General features: G+C 40.1%; 1 protein-coding gene across 4 annotated transcripts in view; it reads right to left on the reverse strand.

The window, feature by feature from the left end:
* The window catches only part of cntn1a (contactin 1a), a 71,204-nt gene that overhangs the window by 37,612 nt on the left and 11,169 nt on the right, over window positions 1-22,423 (reverse strand). Inside the window, exon 1 of one of the 4 annotated variants that reach the window (XM_044124156.1) lies at window positions 11,352-11,477. The exons of the other annotated variants lie outside the window; for them this stretch is intronic. The gene's annotated coding sequence lies outside the window, so the exon portion shown is untranslated. Of the gene's footprint in view, window positions 1-11,351; window positions 11,478-22,423 lie in introns of those variants that run through there. 4 annotated transcript variants of the gene reach the window in all.

The following is a 22,423-nucleotide window of genomic DNA, read 5'->3' on the forward strand; positions in this document are numbered from 1 at the left end:
TCACTTGAACTCCTTGCTCTGAAACATGCAGCCAAGGTGATCTGTATCCAGGTGAAATAAGACTAAACACTCTACAGGAAGTAATGTTTATCTCCCAAAACACTGTGATTCTGCAAAGAACAGGATATGCACACCAGTTACCTGAAGCCTATTGAACAGTGGAAAAAGCATTAAAACCAGGACAGACACAACATTTGGAAAAAGATCCTCTAAATAATCTCAGCTGCATAGACAGGAAATGGAAAAGAAAATGACCTAAACTAACCAGCCATTTTTTTTTTCTTGCAGCAAAAACATATTTATGTACACATTTTATTACATTAGAGACCTTGCCTGTATAGATCACTAAAAGTACCTGTTTGTTATTTCCATTCCAACCGAAATTAGGTTTGCCTTAAATGGCATTGTGTGCCAAAAAGATATCACATCAATGCATATAAAAATACGTATTTCAAGACGATAGGCGTGTGATTATCCTTACATTCACACAGTCAGATTTTTTTCCTTTAAAACAGTTGTCACTGTTCACTATTGTTTGGTCTAAATGGGTCTATTGTAGCTCTGACTGCATCCTGAAGTAAAGCTTTCCAACAGCATGATGCTCCCACTACCAGTTGTCAATGTGTGGATGGTGTGTTTAGGGAAGATGTGAAGTTTATATGTATTCAAAAAAAGTTACATTTTGGTTTTATGTGATCCAAGCACCATCTCCTAAGTATGCTGTTGCTTCTAAACGGCTTTTCTCTTTGCATCGTTCCATGACGGTCAGGTTTGTAAAGCCCACAGCTAAACGTTGCCCTAGCAACAGTCTCTCCTACCTGAGCTTTGGATCTCTATAGCTCTTCCTTGTTCTTCACGATGGAGAAAGTCAGTTTAATTTCAAGTAACGCACCTTTACACTGCAGTAACTTTAAGGTTTTAAGTTATATAAGGATGAATAGTAACAGTATGGTGAGCATTAGTGATTTAAAACGTTCGTTTCCAGTTAAGAAAGCAGCAGGAATGGGAGTAAAAACGTGCACTTCTGCAATATCACAAACTGCAATATACGTTTTTTATTTTTCTTGCTTGATACATGAGTTACTAAAATACATATGCAGCCGTAAGTACATGCCTCTCTGATATTGCAGCACACAGGACATGATTACTAACACAGCCCAATTTTTTTCGATACGTTGAAGGATTTAGTAGCACGACTGTCTCAACTAAAAGATATTACATCTACCGCAAATATTCCCCCACTGCTTCAAAATCAATGTTATTCATGTTGTAATCATTCCCAAAACCATCCAGTTATTGCTCAGCGTTTCCCCAGCTCCTCCTCCTCCTACTACTACTTCCTTCTGCCTCTTTTTCTCTGCATTTCACCTGCTAGAAGGAGCTCCACTGAAATAAGCTATTTATCCAAACCCCTGCTGTTAACGCCATGCCACCCAGGGCCACAATGCTTCACTACCCTCAGCTGGTTTGAATATCAATGACCTCAGTCATTCAGTCCATGAACAGCGAAGCGGGGTCCGCTGCATGCATGTCATTAAGCTTTAAACCAGGCGGTGTCTGTAACCGAGCGTAAAAGCTTGATGTCAAGCACTCATTCTGAAAAATTTTTATTGCCGTAGCCCTTTTCTTGGCAAGCAACAAGATGGCTAGGGAGCCGCAGTAAATCAACGTAGTGAAAAGATTCCATCACATAATAATTGCATTTAACTCAGTTTATTTAGATATTGATGCTCTGGTTAGTAGAGGCTTCTGCTAAAATGATTAGCAATAGCCCCATGAATTACCATGAATTATGGACCCAGACTCCATAACAGCAGAAACTAGTCAGAACTAATAGTTACTGGTAGTCCAGACTAATCACACTAAAACATTTATGCAAACTTATCAGCAATACACAGCAAGGAACCTTTTGTATTGACCGTCTTTTTTGCTCACATTGTTTTCCCATATAAGAAACATTATATAACATTTCATATAATGAAAACAAAGTTACACTTGAATTGGTTATATTTTTCTGATCTTTATTAGAAATACCTATATGCTCCTATTAAAAATGGCATAAAGTGGAAATATTTTTTCCACTTTATGGAAAAAATATTTTTCCATAAAGTGGAAAAATATTTTTCCACTTTATGGTGGAAAAATATTTTTCCACCATAAAAAATATTTTATGGTGGAAATAAAATATTTTATTTCGGGAATGTGCTGCACAGTGGCGCAGTTGGTAGAGCTGTTGCCTTGCAGCAAGAAGGTCCTGGGTTCGATTCCCGGCCCGGTGTCTTTCTACATAGAGTTTGCATGTTCTCCCTGTGCATGGTGGGTTCTCTCCGGGTTCTCCGGCTTCCTCCCACAGTCCAAAAACATGACTGTCAGGTTAATTGGTCTCTCTAAATTCTCCCTAGGTGTGAGTGTGTGTGTGTGAATGGTTGTGTGTCCTGTATGTTTCTGTGTTGCCCTGCGACAGACTGGCGACCTGTCCAGGGTGAACCCCGCCTCTCACCCGGAACGTAGCTGGAGATAGGCACCAGCAACCCTCCTGACCCCATTAGGGACAAAGGGTGAACAGAAGATGGATGGATGGATGGATGGATGGATGGATGGATGGATGGATGGATGGATGGATGGATGGATGGATGGATGGATGGATGGATGGATGGATGGATGGATGGATGGATGGATGGATGGATGGATGGATGGATGGATGGATGGATGGATGGATGGATGGATGGATGGATGGATGGATGGTCGGGAATGTTTTGTACCATGATAACTCCATGCTCTAATAAAATCCACAGTGGAAACCTAGTTAAACAGAAATAGTACCAATTCCAGCCACACATATTTAGGGGGTTTGCAAAAAGAAAAAGAAAAAGAAACATTGGTTTATCGCTAGAGTGAAAGTTAATTTTTGAAACTTAAAACAATAAACTCTACAATAATTAACTGTCTATGTCTCTATCACTTGTTTTTTTTTTCTCTCCACTTTCTTTTTTTTTTATATTATATCTTTATTGATTCTCGAGAAAGTATCATTTACATGACAATAGGCATCACCAAACTAACTTCAACATTTGAAATAAGATTAACATATAGACCATTGCCTTATAACAGTCAAATCAAAAATGTAACTACACTTCTCTGAGAAAGATTTTAAAGTGATTATAAAGAAAAAAAAAAGTGTGAAAGAAAAAAAAACTAAGGAAGAAGAAAGAAAAAAAAAAGGGGAATACAGTAACAAAACATTATAATATAAAATAATTATAAAGCGTGGCTATTCTAGGAGAGTGGATTGCTGAGGAAGTTTAACAAGTTTGGTCTTTAAAAATGAAATCAGGTCTTTTAGGTCTTACATAGTCTACCCAAATCTTCCAACACTGATCGAATTGTTCAGTCCTGTGATTGAGAGAGGCTGTTATTTTTTCCATTTCATAGATGTTGAATGTTATGTTAATCCAGTCGTCTAATGTTGGTTTGTCATGGGATAACCATTTTCTTGTAATGTTTTTCTTACTTGCTGTTAATAAAATAGTCATCAGATATTTGTTTCTTTTTATGGCATCTTGAGGAATTATACCTAAATACATAAGCTTGAACTCCAAAGGAATGTTTTGCTTAAAATGTCTTGTAGAGCACTTTTTATCTCTTTCCAGTAATGTTTTATAATTGGGCAGTCCCAGAAGACATGATAATGGTTTGCATTTTGATTTCTACATTTTCTCCAACATGCAGGAGGATTTCCATCATAGTGACATTTCTGAGCAGGTGTGATAAAGAATCTTACCAAATTTTTCCATCCAAATTCTTGCCATTGTAGTGATTTATTATATGTCCATTGATGTCTCCATATTATTGTCCATTCCTCCTCTGTTATTGTCAAATTGCCCTCTCTTTCCCATCTTGTTTTGATATGTAGGGTTGAATTGTTTTTTAGGTCTATAAGGTTTTTATAAATAAGCGAGATAATTTTCCCTTTAATTTTTGATTTATAGGCTCTCTCCACTTTCTAAAACTAAAAAACAAAACAAGGACATCCAGCCTTAAAATTAAAGACAATTATTAAATCAAAAGATATGTCAGCTTTTCTAACTAAACGAAGCAACAAGAGGGGTACACAATTCATCAAGTAAGAATATTTGAAATATTTCTTTAATTTTCAAATTCCCACATTCCCAAAAAGAGTACCGCACATAAGTAAATGTGAGGTGATCTGAAAAGCTTTCATTTCATTTTGCAAACGTTACACAATTTCTCCTGCAGGTAATAATCATTTTTCACAGGAGTAACCCTTTTTATTCTATCACAGCGCAGAAAGGGAAGACTGATTTACACTCACCCACATGAACCTCCTCAGCAAAACACACCACATGTGCGTCAAGCTATTTAAAGCGTGTCCCATCAGGTATGATCTATTGTATCATAAAGGTCAAAGGTCTGGACAAAAAACTTGCTCTCAATCAGGAGAAAAGGGCTCTGCGTAATGACATCCATTTACATCTGGCTGATAAAGACTGTAAGGAAGACGTTTCTTCAGAAAAACCAATAACATGCTTTGAAACCTTTATGTCACGGCCCTCAATAACCATTACGGTAAACTCCCATAAATCAGTGTTATTACTAGACGACAGAGTTCAGCTCACTCTTAAAGGCAAAGCTGCACTGATGATACAGGAAGATGAAGGGCCCTAATTAACGCAGCTTGGTTTACACACACGCTAAAAAACAATCAATAACCACAGATTTTACACACAGTCAGGTTTTAGATAGACAATCTACGCTATTCATGCACCATGCTTTGTTGGGTAGCAACAATGATATGCATTTAATTGAAAGGTTTAATGGATTTTCTCTTTATCCTCCTTACTAGATTAGACTGTATAAGTCGTACATCACAGATTAACCAGACCAAATTTTCTAGTAATAAGACAAAAAATGGGTGTGGCACGACTTCACTTTGACACATGAAGACTGTTATATTCATTAATGCAACCATGAATTATTTTGAGCAACTAAATGTGAATAATAAGAGGTGAATATCAAGGTTATTATTGACCAATCGTATTAGTTTTAGCAGACTGTGTGCTGAATATAAAACAGTCAATAAAGAGAAAGCCAGAAAAAAAAGAAGGAAAATGGTTGTTTGTGTTTTTAAGGATGATACTATGAAATAGGATTTGTTATTTATTACTAATCGAGTCCACAAACGTCCTGGAAAACAACTACTTCAATTGAGCTTATTCGTACTTTGTCACACTGCAAAACACAAACTCCAGTGAATTTGGTTGAAGCAGAGCCAAGACGCAAACGGCCTCCTCAAAAGATGCACGTTAGGAAGGTTAATAAAAAGAAAACTTCCGGGTCTTTTCTCAGAGTAAACAAAGGAGCGTGGAGCATGAAACAGAAGAATCCAGCCAAGAAGAATGACAATTCAGGAGCCGAAATAATCAGGCAGGGGTGGAAAGTGACAAATGTGATACAGCTGTGACAGGGAGGAAGCAGAAAAACTAATTGTTACAAAAGGAATTGAACTGGGACTCAAGGGATCAAGAATTCAAAATGGGAAGCCAATAGACTATAGTTTATACAAGAAACATAACACAAGAACAAATTAAGAAACAAAATATAAAGATATGAACTACTACGGCAACACCTTCAAAAACAATAGTAAGAATAGGGACCTTTGCATAATACTACAAAAACTGTGAAAGATAAGAAACCCTCCAGAGAAATGATCACATACAAATAAAAATCAAAACCAATAAACACACAAGAATTGTGACACAATATGTTATTGATGGATTTTCTTGGCTGAGCAACAGGTGAACAATTGTGAAATGGAAGTTAGGCAAAGTCTTTGATAACTTTTTCAAATAAAAAACTGAAAATCTGGCACAAATTAGTGTCCGGACCCCGGAGTCAATACTTTGGAGAACCAGATTATAGGTTCATATTCAATCAATTGTGCAAAGTTAATCAAAATAACAGCTTTTGATCAGGCATTAAGTGTGTTTTTTTGCCATTCTAAATGTTTTCCTATTGGTCTAATGTAATATTCTAAATTCAGCTTTTGTTTCTGATTTAACAAATTGAACACATTTCATTTGGTTTTTAAAAGCTTGTGATTTTGTTTGATAACCAAATTTAGTTCAAAACCTTGTGATTCTTCAAAAAAAAAGATTGAGGGTGTGAATAGTCCAGCAAGACACTGTGTATCATCAGAGTTTTTCTTCGTCATCACCAAACAGAGACTCTTGTGCGGTCCCGACCCAAAACACCTCAAGTGAATTTGCATCGGCAAAGTCCCAGCGGTCTCACGCAGATGGACGTGGAAACCATGCAAAGGCCCTTAGCGGCCCGTGTCCTCCATCCCCTCCAATACGCCGACCCTGCCAAGTGTCCTAAATACGCCTCTCTTTTGTCTGCCGAAGAAAAAAAAGCCGTGCTGCTGGACGGGAGCAATCTCTCAAGGTGCAAAGCAGGAGGGAGGGACGATGGGAAAGGAAAAAGGCCAATTCCCTGAGCAGGACAGGGAGCCATGCAAATAGGACACCAGTAAGCGAGCCTCCCTGCAGTGAGAATGCCCCAGAGAGGGGTCGTCTCGCTGTGGCCGAGGTTTAATCTCTTAAATCCTTCTGTCCTACTCACACTCACACACACACACACACACCCAGGAACACCCCCAACCAAACTGAAAACACAGGGGGGCACATCCATGATTTCTCCACTCTCACCATCTCTCCCCTTCATCCTAGACTTAAGCCCATATTATCAGCTATATCGTCATCACCCTTATTTCTGCGAAGAGGGCTTATGTTGCATAAAAACCTTCTGTCCAGCAGAGTTCCTCCATTGACAAGAAGCATAATATGGTATCATTGTACAAGAGTTGTTTAAGCAGGCTGGGATTTCTCACACTCTAAAATACAAAAGAATATTTAATGCAAGGGCATTTAAAAAAAATCAATAATCTATGCACAAAACTGAAACGGATCGTTCATAAGCCGAACTGCCCTGAACATCGAAACGACCAGTTTTATACAAGTGTGCTGCTTTACATTCAGGTCTCCTCTCACTTGGCCGTCTCCTCCAAGTTTTTCCATCTGTATTTTCCTCAGACTGGGTCTGAATTGACTTCAGCTTTGGCCCAGTTCCAGGCTTGGAGGAAAGTGCTGCTGTTAAACTTACAGTAAACACTGCAGCTCCCTGAAAAAGTTTGTCAAGTCGTGCGGCACTTTCTCCACATGCAAGAGGATGAGAACAGCGGAAAACAAGGAGGACGGAGGACGGCATGCGTAAAGCTTCTCAGCATGAGTTACCCATGAGTAAACAGCAAAAGATGATTTTATTCAGTTATTCTCAGGTGAAAGGTTTTTTTTGTTTTTTTTTTTTTTTTTTTTACTGAGTTTATGGCAGGGAATCAGATTCAGGAGGCTTCCACTCTGTTTGGGGGCCTCTGGGCTGCAGAAATAAAGAAGATGCTGAATAGGTGCAGCACAGATTGAGGACCAGGGAAGAAAGGAAGACCTGGATGGACATTAAGACAGTGACGTTCACAGCTCTTTTCTAATTGTCATTGCAACCATGGAAGACGGGAATCCTAACTGGCCTTGATACACCGATGACGCCTGATTAGATTATGCAAAACCGACAGAATGTGAGAAGTGAATAACGACATTTTTATGTGAGGATTTAGTGCCATTGGTCATTCACCACAAAGTGATTCCAAATAATATCAGCAGACATTAAGAGGTCACGGGAAGAGCATTTTTGTGAGGACGTAAAGACGCCGGACTGATGCCAGGACGTACTCAATAAAATGAGCCGCCTCCAAATGTCCGCACTTAACCTTTGAGTCGTTTAGGCTAATGGATGAGGTCGAGAGATTTGCAGTTGGCGCGCAGGAACAAATCTAATCCGATGGCTTCAACTTAGATCAACCAGGCAGCAGAATTATGCAAAGAAGTAGAAAATTATCCCTTTTATCAGGCACTCTGCTGTTATTCACAGAGTATGAGCTTCCTGATTAAACAAAACCAAAGCAGACGCTCAGGAAGCTAACAGCAAGTAGCGGGTCGAAGAGCGTCAGGATAGAGCATGAGAGAATAACTGTCTTTATTTTTCATTTTATTTCTTCCTGAGGTATTCAGGATTTCTGACTCAGCACAACTCCTCTAATCCTAAAATAAAAACTTCGATCTCTCGTTTTAATCTGAAGAGCTGCAGTGCAGATACACTATGGTCAGTCTGACCTCTGTTTACATGTTTGTAACTGTAGGTACATCTTAATCAGCCGTACTTGATGAAAAGAAAAGTAAAACAATAAAAAAAAAAAAAAAAAGTTTTCCCAAAGAAAGAAAAGACGCTTCAGCTGAAACTCCAACATATCAAAGCTGAAGATGTTTTTTGTTGAGTGTTAATTTAAAAACAGGTCTTTCAGTCAACTACTTCCTTTGGAAAGGCTGACAACCACTTAAAGCAAAAGACATGTTTCCTGTGTCTTCATGTTTTTTTAGTTCGATAGACTAATAGTATTCTAATTGTGACTGAGGAGTGAAATTATGAACAGAATAGTCATTTAAAATTCAGTTTTCTTTTTTAAAATTTTCTGCTCATTATAATGTGCAGATGACGGATCACGCAGACAACTTTGCAAATTACTCCAAACTAATTCCACATAAGGAGCAGGAAGTAGCTCTGGCGATACCGCCAATGCCTCGTCTAACTTCTGATTTGTGCCGTTGCCTTCTCAAACCTGCCAAGCTCACGGTGTCTGTTCGCTTTGATCATGCTTGATATGATTCTCCCCATCAGCAGCATAATAAGGTGGCTGGATGCATAAAAAAAATTAGGAACATAATAAGCACCCAGTGACTCATGTTTATGAATAACACTTACAAAAACGGCTTCATTCCTCCTTCTTTTACCTTTCATTAACATTTGCATCATTTAATATAAATAACATGTTTTTCCTTTTGCTTTCTTTTTCCATCCATCCATCCATTTTCTTTACACCCTTCTTCCCTAATGGGGTCGGGAGGGTTGCTGGCGCCTATCCCCAGCTGCGTCCCGGGCGAGAGCTTTCTTTTTATTTCCAAATAAAAGTAGATATATAAAAAAAAAAAAAAAAAAAAACTTTCTTGAATTGCGTTGATTAAGAGCAGAGTAAAAGGCTCTTGGTAGCGTCGAGCCGATTGTTCCTTCAGCCTTTTATTAACCGCTCAGTGAGTCGGATGAAGAGAGCAGAGGCACAATGAGCCGAGGGTTTGACTTAAGAGAAGAGACCAAATTGCACCCAAGGCGCCCAAAAGAGCTGTTGTGTGCGTGTTCATGTGGGCCGTGCTGAGAAGTTCTGGTAAAAGCCGGCACCCTGAACGGCATTTAGCTCCCGTTGGGAGACTTGCTTTTAGAAAAGAGGTGCAAAAAGAAAAGATAACAGTGAAATTGGTGGAAAATCACCTGTAATTTTGTCTAACTATTAGCAATGTGTGGCAACAAAATATTCAATATCGATGTAGATGCTGCTGTTGCATACGTCGTGAGGTGGGCTGGAGTTTGCTCGAGACGAGACGAGACGAGACGTCCAACTGGAGACCGAGTGGTTATAGCCACCATGAAGTGCCACATAAAGGGGGAAGGGAGAGTACAAAGCCTTGTTCGTCTCCAACCTCTGCACAGCTGGCTGAGCAACATGGCAAAAGATTAGTGCAAAGACAGAAGTGTGGGGGGATGAAGGCTTCAAAGGCTGGACACATCCCAGTGTGTTGTATCGTTCTTCAAAACGCATCACAATGCAAATCTGCTTCAATGACCATTTGAGTGTTTAGAGTAATTAGATTTGAAGTCTCTGTGAAAACAGCCGAGCAGGAATGCTGCTGTGTCCAGACGAGTGTGAAATCATGTCATCTCAAGAAAGGCATGCGTGATGAAGTTGTTTGTTGGTCTCCATATTCATCTCAGTCTCTCACAAATGCCGACTTCCTTCCATTCACAAGTGCGTCCCTGAGAAATCTGTTTAAACTTCTCCACCGACTCCAAATGGTGTGGAACTATGCAGTCAAGTGAAAATGATTCAACAAATCAATAGCCAAGTAGTTTCAGGTTTAGCAACTGTCATTGAACTTTTTTACGAAAACAAAATAGTCCTGTGGTTGTGGAATGTCGCTCTTACTACAGCTGAACGGTTCGGGTAAAGCTCTTCCTGTTTGACGTTAAAAGCATTAAAGGCTCCTGAATCGTATGATGTACATTCATCGTTCTGGTTCTGAAGTCCATGTTAATGGAAGGTCAGTAACAACTGACGCTTCAGAAAGTTGACTGGGCGAGTTGCTGACATTAACAATCACTTTCACTTTGTCACAATACCACTGCTGGTAAGAGAGGCAGGTACATACATCCATTCATATCACACTGGTTTCACAGTTAAACAGGCTGGAAGGAATGACTCTGCCATGGCAAAGGAAGTTTAAAAATCCCACAGCATCCAGCATGCAATAAATCCGACATCTAAGTTATTGAAGCTTAGATATGAGCAACCCCCGATCATTTATTCCACTAGAAGCATCATCTAAATAAACTTTAGTGTTGGTCAGCTGCACGTTGCTTCATGCAGAACACTTTCAGCCATCAGGCTTAAGGGTTTCCTTCTTGAATGTTGGGTTCTTGCTCAGAACCCGGGATTATGTTCAGGACTTTGACTTGGCCGATCTCTAAACTTCTACTTCAACATATTTTTGTCTTTGGAGTCTTCGCCTCTGTAGAACTGCTGTGTTTGAGTTTGTTTGCTTTTTCCCGCTTCCTTTGTGCATTTTAGGTAACGTGGTGAAAATGTCTTTCTCTAAAACGGATTTCAGTGATTCATAAATAAGGGTCTAAATGAGCTTTCAACCAGGCTAAAATCCCTGCAGTGCTGAATCTCAAAGCTCAACCCATCACAAGAAAAAAATAAATAAAAAATTGTGCCAAGACTTGGAGCACGTTTTTGCAGGCTCACTCAAGATGAGTCATTTGATTACAGACAATGCGATACAATTCCGACATTTTCTGAGAGCGAACAATTTACACAGATGCAGCTGGACACACATAATGCTTCAGTGGGTTCATCCTTCCTCCGAATGTGCAGCTCTGCAGTTTTAGGTAGGATGCTTCGTTCTGGGACAGATAATGAGCTTCTCTCTCTGCAGAGGACAGAATCCCAGAGCCAGCAGGGCTGAGTGGAGTGAAACACACAAACACACACGCAGACAATAACCACAGAACACCAAGCAAACTTCTCAACTTTCCCCTCAACTCTGGCTGCTCTCTGCACACACACACACACACACACGCCCGCACACCAAGCTAGAGCTGCTACAAACCTGGGGTGAACACACCCACAAACACCTGCAGTCTCCTTAGCGTTGTGTCGACGGCGTTCAGATCAGCTGCACTTCTCTCCACACGAGCGTGCCCGAGGATAAACTGTTAGCAGCCGCCGCCACGGCATCCTGCGCCCTTCTGTCACATCTACACACGCACACACACACACACACTAATGCACGGGGCTGTCAAATCACAGGACTTCCCAGCTGTGACCTCACAAAACGCAGACGAAACATGAGGAAGAAAGAAAGCATGGGAACAGCAAGACGGGTTGGAGGGGCCGACATGTGAGGGTTTACAGAGACATGAAGAGTGATAATAAGGTACTGACTTAAAGAGCGGCAGTGACCCGGGAGGACTCGAAGATACTGACATGGGAATGAGCTGCATATTGAAAAAAAATAAAAAATAAAAAGCAAGGATGAAAGTTGTGTTTCATCCCAACAGCTGGAAATATTGGGAGTAAAAACTCTGCCAGAAACAAGCAAACAGGATGGAGTTGAAATAGAAAAATGTGGCACATATCTGTCACTCCTTACATCCCTTACTTTTTCCGTTACCTCTCTCCTCTCTTTATACTGATTTTCTACCCTTTCGTCCATGATGGATATTTTGGAAACGGCGTCATCCTCTTGCCGAGGCATGAGGCCCCGGAGCCAGTCACACCGTATTGATTTCCGCACCAGAGGAGTCATCAAGGCATAGATAATGGGGGATTGGAGTCTCACTGGACTTTCTGCGTCTTCTCCTTCCCCCCTCAGGAAGCTGGTCCATCTTTTTCTGTCATCTGCTGTCTGCCCTGTCCAACTGGATTTGTTGATTTAGAGCTGAATGATGTCCAGAGGTTTATCGTGAAACGGTAAGCAACGAGAAGGGCTAGAACAGCAAGTTGAGCGAGTAGTTTGGTTGCATCTCAATGTCATTCAGAAGAGCATGGTAAACAACAACACCTTTGTTCTGGATCAAACAACTCATTAAAGATCTCCGTACAGTCCCAGTCACATTTTGTAACCCACAAACTTCAGAATATTTTATGAGGAAACTGGGAGACAGAACAGCACAATGCAGAGTGAATAGTTTTTAGATTTGTACGTAAAATTCTGAAAATCGTGACAGGCATTTGTTTCCTGCCCACCTTTACTCTGATGCTCTTAAATAAAACCCACAAACTCATTTAGCTTGTCTAGGAAGACATCTGAAGGCTGTAAATAAAAAAAGCATCATGAAGATCAAGAACCACAATTATTATTTTTTTGCAGGTGTCGCACAACTGCACACCTGCAAAGAGATGCAAAAAAACTGACAAGCAAAACATAACAAAAAAAACAAAAACAAAAATCAGCAGAGCAGTCCAGAGGACAATGGCAACTCTGGAGGAGCTGCAAAGATTCAGCTTGAGAGGATGAATCTTTCGATAGGACAAACATTGGTTGAGTGATTGATGATTTTGTAAATTGTGCTAATTTTTCGCTATTTATGTTGCCATGGTAACTCCGATTCCCAATAAAAATAATAGCGTCCTTCTCACGTTTCTATGCCTTTCTTGTGGGCGGGCGCGCAGCAGTATGAGCCACATTAACGGTAGTGGCAGAAAACTAAAGGGACAATCTACTGATAGGAGAAGAACAGGTGCCTTACATGCATCACTCTGGCAGGCCTCGTAAAGTAGCATCTCAAAAAACCAAAAGAAATCTTGTGTTTTTTGAACAACAACAATATTTGTTGTTAATTTGAACAACAACAATATTTGTTGTTAATTTGAACAACAACAATATTTGTTGTTAATTTGAACAACAACAATATTTGTTGTTAATTTGAACAACAACAATATTTGTTGTTAATTTGAACAACAACAATATTTGTTGTTAAGCTTTTGCTAAGAGATGAGCACATTTTCTGGTAACCAAACGTGACACGAAGTAAACATCAGATTTTTATTTTTGCAAAATTTACCAACTGTAAATTTCTTGTGTTTAAGCAGATAAATAGTATTTCAAAAGAGCCTAACTTTTATAAACAATAATATTACTTATTATCAATTTGGTGCGAAGAGATGAGGCTTTTTTTCTGGTAACGAACTGCCACGAAGTATAAATCAGACTTTTACTTTTGTGTTGAATGTCTCTTTTATAACGCATCTACCACCTAAGACAAAAAAAATATTCTTTTTTTTTAGCCAGATTCACCAACAGTATAGTTCTAGTTAAGTAGTAAGCAGTATAAGCTAAGTAGCATTTCAAAGAGCAGAAGAAATCTTGTGTTTTTGAACAATAACAATTGTTGTTGTTAATCTGTTGCTAAGAGATGAATCGTGTTTTCTGGTAACAAAGTGCCACACAGTGAACATCTGATTTTTACTTTTGCAAAATTTACCAACGGTAAATTTTTTGTGTCTAAGCAGACAAGCAGTTTTTCATAATAGCTTATGTTTTGTAAACAATTTTACTTGTTATTAATTTGGTGCTAAGAAATTAATTTTTTTCTGGTAACGAACTGCCACAAAGCATAAATCCGATTTTTACTTTTGTGTTGAATGTCTGTTTTATAATGTATTTACCACCGATGGCAAAAATAAAAAAAATTTACCAAATTCACCAACAGCACAGTTCTTGTTTCGTAGTTAGTGGTGTAAGATGAGTAGTATTTCAAAAGAGCAGAAGAAATATATTTTTTGAACAATAACAATATTTGTTGTTAATATGTTGCTAAGAGATGAACACATTTTCTGGTAATGTGGCTACTGCCCACAAAAGCAGTAGCCTTTTCCCTAAAATAAGCTTTTTAGCTATTTTGTTTATTTGTTAGCCATGTTTAGCCCACATGCTATTGGGTACATTGTAGTTTACTTTAGCATCGATTCTAATTATTTGCATCGGAAACGTTTGGTTCCAAACGAAGGGCGCTGTGACGGGGTTCTCTTATGATTTAGTCAAGCATAATGACTAGTCCAGGTCGGAGATTATTTTCAGAGGATTTTATTCAACTTCGGGTCAACAGTCTCACCTCCAGTGTGAGTCTAAGCACAGACTGCCTGCCTGTTCTTCTTCTTCTTCTTCTTTTCTATTATGGCGGATCACAAGCAAACTGCCTGCCTGTTAAGCAGAGCCCTGCTTTTAAAGCCACAGGCTCCGCCCACAGACACTCCAAACAATCAAGAACTAAGCAATTACTTCCAACTCAAATAACCTCTTAAAGTATACAAAATAATAACAATAATAATAATAAGAAGAAGAAGAATAACAATAATAAGATAAACAAATAAATAAACTTGTAAAAAAAAATAAAAATACAATACTCAATTTAATAGAAAACACTTGGTACTAATCTGATGACATCATGCAGTCATCATGTGACTGCCTAGCAAGCCACCATCTGAAAAAAAAAAAAACCTACTTGAAAATAAAACCAGGAAAATGTTTGATTCTGAAAATAATGGGTTTTGGATGAATGTTTAACTGAAATAGGAACACCGCGTGTGCACCTACGATGAACCGCCTCAGTTTAACCTGCAACAAAAAAGTAAGTTAGTGATTGTGTTTGTGTGTATATGTGCGGGCGTGCCTGCATGCTGACATGGACTCTAAATATGTCCTAACTCATGACGGCTCCTCCGTCACAGGCACACTTTGTAAGGCCCCGTTTAAATTTCTTCAGAAATGTTCGAGTTCCTGATATCATAGCGCCATAAATTCAGTTTTTGGTTGTGAACATGACAAGAATGTGCAAGAACAAAAAAGGCTTTGATACCGTGAAGCTCCTTCTGCTTGGTTTAGTCTGCAACAGTCTTGACTCGTGTCCCGTCTCTGGATGCCACATTAGGCTAATTTAAAAAAGATATCCACCCTTTGCTCTGACCTCCTTTGACCCGTTCCTTTACTTATAGGTCAGGCCGGCCTCACAGTGACTGATATATGTTGTAATGCTGTACTTTTTAGGACAGGTCAACAATGGATTTTCCCCTTCAGGGTTATAGCACATCACAATGCTCAGCACAACAGAGATGAACCCGAAATGCGAGTTGGAATCTGCTGCTCACTTATAGCGGCACCTTTAATAGAGTTAGCAGCTATAAAAGGATGGGTCAGTGGGTTGTTTTGCGGCGCTTACAGAGAGGTTGCGTCCTGAAAGACGTGGGAGAGCATTGTTAAATGGGACAAATTTCATGGTCGCTGAACAAAACGGGATGTAAAGAGGGAAACTTGATGCGAAGAGACAAGATGAAATATGTCCGGAAACGAAAACTTCAAGCAATATAAAGGCAAATAAATTTCTTCTTTACAAGAACTGTATGTAATATGTTTCAAAATTAATTTACATTTGAAAAGAATAAACGCTGCAAAGGCATTCTAACTCAATTAATGAGATTCTTTGTTGTTGATTTTTGCTTATTTTTTACCTAAACCCCTAAAAGAAATAAACACTTTTTAATTTATTTTTTTTATCTTTGCAGGTTGTATCTATATACTCAGCTTTATGCAGTATTCATGAGAATTGATCACCAATATGGCTGCATTCCCGATGGCAATTGCCACATTTCTGATCCAACAGAGTTCACGCACACACACATACACACACTCCGCTCTGAAATGAAACAACGGAAACCCAGAGCGAGTGCAACATAATAAATGTTTCCATGTCTTGTGGCAATCTAGAGCCCAGAGACCCAGTTGTTGTTTTTTTCTCTCTCTTTGTGGAGTAGAAAAAAATAGCTCTGACAGTTCCTTTATAAACAAGGTCACACAACGTGACCGGGGACTCGTGTTTCTGTTACTACGTGCTTAGGCAATTTGACATTTTTCCTTTCTTTCTTTTTCGCTCCGGTGTATTTAAGTACCTTAAAGTTCCCTCTCAACAACTAACAGAAAGGAGAACTGCAGAGTGATAATTATTTCCGAGAAATAAAGCTCCGTGTCAGAAAACGCTGCCTTTTACCAGCTGCCTGAACGCAGCGTTCTTTTCCTCTTCGCGGGCGACATCTCGGCGTTGGGCTGCGCTGTCTTCATTATCCGCTCGGAGGACTGATTGAACAGACTGCAGGCGCCGTTTGAGCAGACAAGTCTTTAACAGGGACATTTTCCTGTCTTACGTGTGTGTGTGTGTGTGTGTGTAACACCTTTATTCTGTGCATTCCCCTGATGCGGGTGGACACACAGTCAAACAAACAGTCCAGCTTTTTTTTTTCTTTTTCCCATTGAAAGCCAGCAGATCAGGGGAAGGGAAGCTGTGTGGGCGGATGTCACAGAATAAGACTGAATGAAAGATATGAAAGAGAAGCCTGCTGAAAGTGAGGCGCAGAAGTACTTTTGCCCCCTTTTTTGTCACCTTACACAAACATCGACGTGTTTCAATGGGATTTCAAAAAAATCCCCAAACTAAGCAATACAGAAATATGAAATTAAACAAAAACAAGTGTAGTGCACATTTGTATTCAAACTCCCTGGATCAATAAGTTACTGGCATAAATGCCTCCACCACATTCACACATCCAGATACGGAAATTTCGTCTCTTTCTTCTTGGTAAATAACTCAAGAGCAGTCGAACCTGAACGGCGGAAGGCGCAAGTCTATGAGCACAAGTTTTCAAATATTACCACATTTGTAGTCTGGATTTTGACAAGATCGTTTTAACATAAGAGCTCCGCTACAGCTTTCTGTTTTAGCTCTGCAGTCCCAAGTGTTTAGCAGTCGGTAACAGGTGTGCTTCGAGAACTGTCGTGTGTTTAGCTCCAGTCATCTTCCAGTCGTTGGTGTATCACCCCATACAGCATGCAATCTATACAGATTTTAAAAATAAATAGATAAATAATGAAAGTCCAATGTCATTTCCGTGCCACTTTACAAATATACACTCACTTTTGTTGGCGAATGTTCAGATAAAATGTTCAGGAAGGTGTTTGTAATGCAACAAAACACTAAATTGCATCTTATACTTATTAGTAATGTAGTACAAGCACAAGCAAAGCAAAAATAATGCCCTTCAAGTAGATATGAGGGCAAATTTGCCTTTGCAAATAAACTTAGTAGGCTAATAGTGAATCAAGGTGCTTTTGACTGCAGGGAATGGTGCCCTTTTTCAATCTGATTAAGACTCAAAATAAACATTGCCCTTTCTGCTTATTTCCCATATAAACTGGAACCCGCCTCACTGCCTCACTTGTAGATTTAAATGGAAACCTTGCAGTTTTAGTTGAACAGAGAGCAGCGTCCCGATCTGCTCTCGCTCTGAGGAATGTTTTAACTTGATGAATCCTTCGTGGCTCCTCGTCATGCCATTTCGTCAATCCGGCAGCGGCCCTGTTCGCCAAGAGCAGTGTTGACCAGTTTCTAAGTTTGACACATAGCAAGCCCTGCAGAGGTTTGCTTGCCTCTGTTTTATATTCCAATAATTCCCTGCTAGGCAGAAGTGAATAGGATGAGAACTCATTTCAGAACATGGAAAAAGAGAAACGAATCCCTCGCCTCTTGCGGAACAGCACCGGCACTGCCTGCTCTCTCCGAAGCACTATGAGAGAATCGGAAGGAGACGTTAAATGGAGCCTTAAGAGTCGTTGAAGCACATGGCAGACGCTGAGTTGTTTACTTTTCTAACTTATTACTAACTGCACCATTAAAGTAACTCCAGCTCAGTGAATCCCAAATGAAATATCACATTTCCAGGGTGCGCAGGATTCCAGACACCCTATGATCTTACTGATAAATAAGTAATTAAGCGGCGTGTGAGCAAATGTATTCAACACAAAATATCGCTCCTCGTAGAAGAAGATCAGAGATCTCTGAAATCTCTCCGGAGGCCCTTTATAGGACAGAGGAGTTCAAACAAGAGACACCGCCTCCCAAGTTTAAAGCCGACACGACAAAGCTCAGCTTTGTGAACCAATCGACTGACACACTGTATTAGTGCGTGTCGTGCTTTTAAGCAGCCGCATGCATATTCATGCAAACTCATCAGGAGGGCTCACTCTTACTTTTGACCCTGCAGGCTCAGCAGTCATTTCATTTGGGTGCATTTATGTGTAAAATAATAATCGCCTTTTATTTGGCTCTTACATCGTTTGAGAATAATTTTGCTGTCAGCCTAGGCTCTTATTCTAAATACTAGAAACCCAATCTTGTCACTATGCAGCGCTGTGGAAGAGGATTTGCTTCCTAACAGATTTCTTCTGTCACTGACACAAAGTAGCAAACTGTGGCAATCAGTTATTTATGTGTCCTATACTTTAGGGGAATTTTTTTTTTTTTTAAAGCGTTTTCAGTAGAAAAGTCAAATTTAGGCACACTGGAGGGTTTGTGAGTCATTCAGAGGTCAGCTTTGGGTCGTTGTCCACCCAAGAGTGATTTAGCTTAATGTCACCAAACAACTTGTGGGATATTTTTTTCTGCAGGATTTTCAACCCTAGCAGGACTAGACTATGATACTACATCTACAGTTTTACTGTTATTATTATGATATTATTTTTCTGAAATGCAGTGTTAGTTTTAGCTTTACCGGCTTGAATCCCTTACCCTCCACCCCCTTTTTTTTTTTTTTTTTGCCAGTCTCTTTGCTGGTTTGCCTCTGACCGAGGTAAGTGAGACCTGCAGTGCTTCAGATGTTGCTCTGGGTTCCTTTGTGATCTCCCTTTGAGGCACTCCTGGAGCAATTTTCACCCCTGTTCCATGTTTTCTCTCTTCGTGGTTTACTAGGTCATGAATATGGTCTTAGAAAACCTTTAACGACACTCCATAAACATATGAATTTTAAGCTTTTTTTTTTTTAATCATTATTATTTCTTGGGGTGTTTTTTTTTTGTTAATATCCAAATCAGTATTACATCTCTGCCTGTGAGCCAGTCACTGCAGGCCGTCCGCCACTGACATTCCCGTCTGGAACAGGGTGTCCGTGTAATGCCGAACGAGTCACTTGTGTTTAGCAGCGAGCACATGGCCACAGTCAGGTGGCCTATTGAACGGCAGCGTGTGCTCCGCCTCACAATGAGAACAGTCTGAGCAAAGACCTGAGTCATCTCATGTCTCCTGGCCAAGTCCCACACTGTGATCATGGCTCCGAACACAGAACAGGTGACCCAGTTAGAACCGCAGTGGGAAAGAAAAGCAGAGCGGAGCGGAGCACTGAAAACAAATGCTGGCAGGGGAAAATAAATCTCTTCAATATGACATTACTCAGCGAACTCATTTAAGGACCCGCTGATGTTTGGAAGGTCTCTGGATTTGGGATAACAAGATTATCACTTTACATAAGAAAATCGTCTCTTCACTGCCGGGAAGCTGCTTGGACACAGTTCAAGGGTTGCTACGACTCAGACGGCCCACGCTTCTTGCCTGCACGATTCCCTCCCGTAGCAAAAGAAAATGGTAGAAAGTGTTTTTATGCGTTTACTCTTCAAACTAACACATTAGCATGACTTCTTCGTAGTTGCAATCTTCGAGAATTTGCCAGAAATGTTCCAAACCGGAGATACAGCGGTGAGACGTTGGTGATGGAAAGTGGACGGTTTTTAGCTTTATCGGACCAGTTCAGAAACTCAAAAATCCTGTTTTATTTTGACCAGTGAACGCAGCGCACCAATCATACTGATAATGATACATGGCCAGAGGGATAAGGTGGATAGAATGTCTCAAATATGTCAAAGTGTTGCAAAATCTTATGGCTTTAGAAAATAAATAACTTTAAAATCAAGGAAAACATACTTTACTGTCACCATGAAGCACAACATTTCTAAAAAAAAAAGAATTTAAAAAAATTAAAAGCTGTTGACAAAAGTCGACCTCAAGACTGTCAGGTTATGTCAGTGCTCTATGTGCAGTAAAAATAATAGTTTTTATAGTAATAGATTATTGAAGATTATGGTTACATGACTCTACTTGGACAAATTATAGTCATGGATCTCGGTGTGCTTTTACTGTCTATCAAAACAGAATTACTCCCATCCCCCCCTCCCTCTGGTTTCGCATTATTTTTTGTTCACAATTTCCAAAGATTTAAGAGTAGCTTCACTCCCTCCTCGTGTTTTTTTTTTTCATCCATTGTGCATATAAGAGTGTTTTTGTGAGTATGTTATGGGGAGTGGGAGTGGATGCCCGCTGTCCTGTGACACTCTGCTCTTCACTCTGACTGTCCTCCACTCAGTGGTCCTCTGTGTGTGCAGCACGAGTGGAGTGGAGCTGTGGGTCACAGATAAGAGTCTGTGTATACATGGCGGACGAGAAGGGAGGGGGATGGCATGTGTAAAAAGAGCAAGAGGAAAGAAAAGGATTCAGTGCTCCTTCTCCCCTCCATCACATTCACCTCTGGATGCCCTCTGCTTATAAATAATCCATCCAGTGACACCAGTCTGGATAACTGGCACGGTTACAGCGCAGGAGCTCTGAACGTGCAGCCGCCGCCACCGTGCCCTGCTGTTGTTAGCTTGACAGGGGTACGTGTTGTAATCGCTGGCACCTCCGCCGGTCTAGACGAGCTCTAATAGGAGCAACCTTTCCTCGCGTCTTTATTATTTGTCTATAAATTCCTCCGCAACGAGACAAAGAGAAGGAAAATCCGTAAGATTAAGAAGCTGGCGTCCGCAGTCCTCCCTGTTTTTTCCCCGTCACACCGATTACGTGCAAAAGCGAGCATTCTGACTCACGACAACTGCAACAAAAAAAATAGATAATGAACACAAAAGGCAGCATGTTGTGTTTTCTCAGGCCTTTCAGTAACAGCCGATCCTTTATTAGGGCGCAGCGTTGTTGCGAAGTGAAATCACGAGAACAATGTCAGCAACATGAATTAGCGGACTGCGATAGAAGCTCCTGCAGCCATGAACTCCTCCAGATCTGGGTCCTAATTAGTGCTCCCTTCTCATGCATAACTCAGGCAGTTTCCCCCCCCACAGACAGAACGCTCAGCATAGGCCGGAAAAAGGAACCGCACACACAAAACATGAACTTTTAGTCCAGGGACTTTTTTGCAGTGGCGCACTGTCAGTGAGAACATGATGTAGGTCGTTCCATCACCCCGTGTGCCTCTGAGATAAATGAGCAGAAAATGTGACGCTTTAAAGTTACAGCATATTGTGAAAGAGAATTTTTTTTTTTTTGTCTAAAGAACTTTTTTTTCTATCAATGACAAAATACATGAAATAATTTGGTTAAATTACAATGTTTAAAAATTTCCCTATCACTTACTAACACATCACCGAGGTAAAACGCAGTGATGTGTTAGTAAGTCATCCAGTTCTAAACCGGATCTCAATGTTGTTGTTTATGTGTGTGTGTGTGGGTGTGCGTGCGTGTGTGTGTGTGTGTGTGTGTGTTTGATTCCTCTGCAGGTTATGACATCAGTGGGAAAGCTGATGATGGTGGAGGCGCTCTTTTCCAGGAAGGTGTGAGAGATGTTGATAAAAGTTGAAAAGGTCTTATTTGCGCAGTATCAACAAAGCTGCTGTCTCATGCTGTGTCATCTACACAATAACAGCATTAAGGTACTTTTCCAAATATTTCATAGAGCCAGCAAAGAGAATTGGTCTATCGACCGATTTCTTTTTAATTGCAAGCCTAGGGAGCGTGATGCGAGTGCTGGCATATACTGGCAGTACTTTTACCGACCGACACACACATAATGGATGATTCCTGAGGAACTCGGCGGTTGTGTTGGACTTTGAGCTAAGCATGAAATGGATTAGGAGCATCACAGTATGTCTTCCTTTAACTCATAATTGAAGACGTTGTTTGTTTTTTTTTAAAAAGAGTAACGGTTCCTTGAATAACCCCACCTTTCAGATGTCTCAATTAAACAATAAAGAAGATGGAGACAAGTGTTAAAGTAGCAAATATTAAACAATGTGACATTAATCCTTATGGCTCATTTGCAATGCACGCCCAGAGATATGTCTTTGACAACATGAAACATTTTATAAGACAGTAAAATAAAATATCACACATAGCATAAACCCTACATTTATCTTAAAACTGACAACAGTAAACTAGTTACTAAATGTCCGGGTCTAAGGGGAACCACAAGGTGACCGAGCACCAGAGGAGCCAGCATGTTTCAAAATTAATGAGATTACAAAATTTCACAAAGTTG

The sequence above is a fragment of the Gambusia affinis genome, linkage group LG08 (genome assembly GCF_019740435.1).
Source record: "Gambusia affinis linkage group LG08, SWU_Gaff_1.0, whole genome shotgun sequence".
Taxonomy (NCBI): domain Eukaryota; kingdom Metazoa; phylum Chordata; class Actinopteri; order Cyprinodontiformes; family Poeciliidae; genus Gambusia; species Gambusia affinis.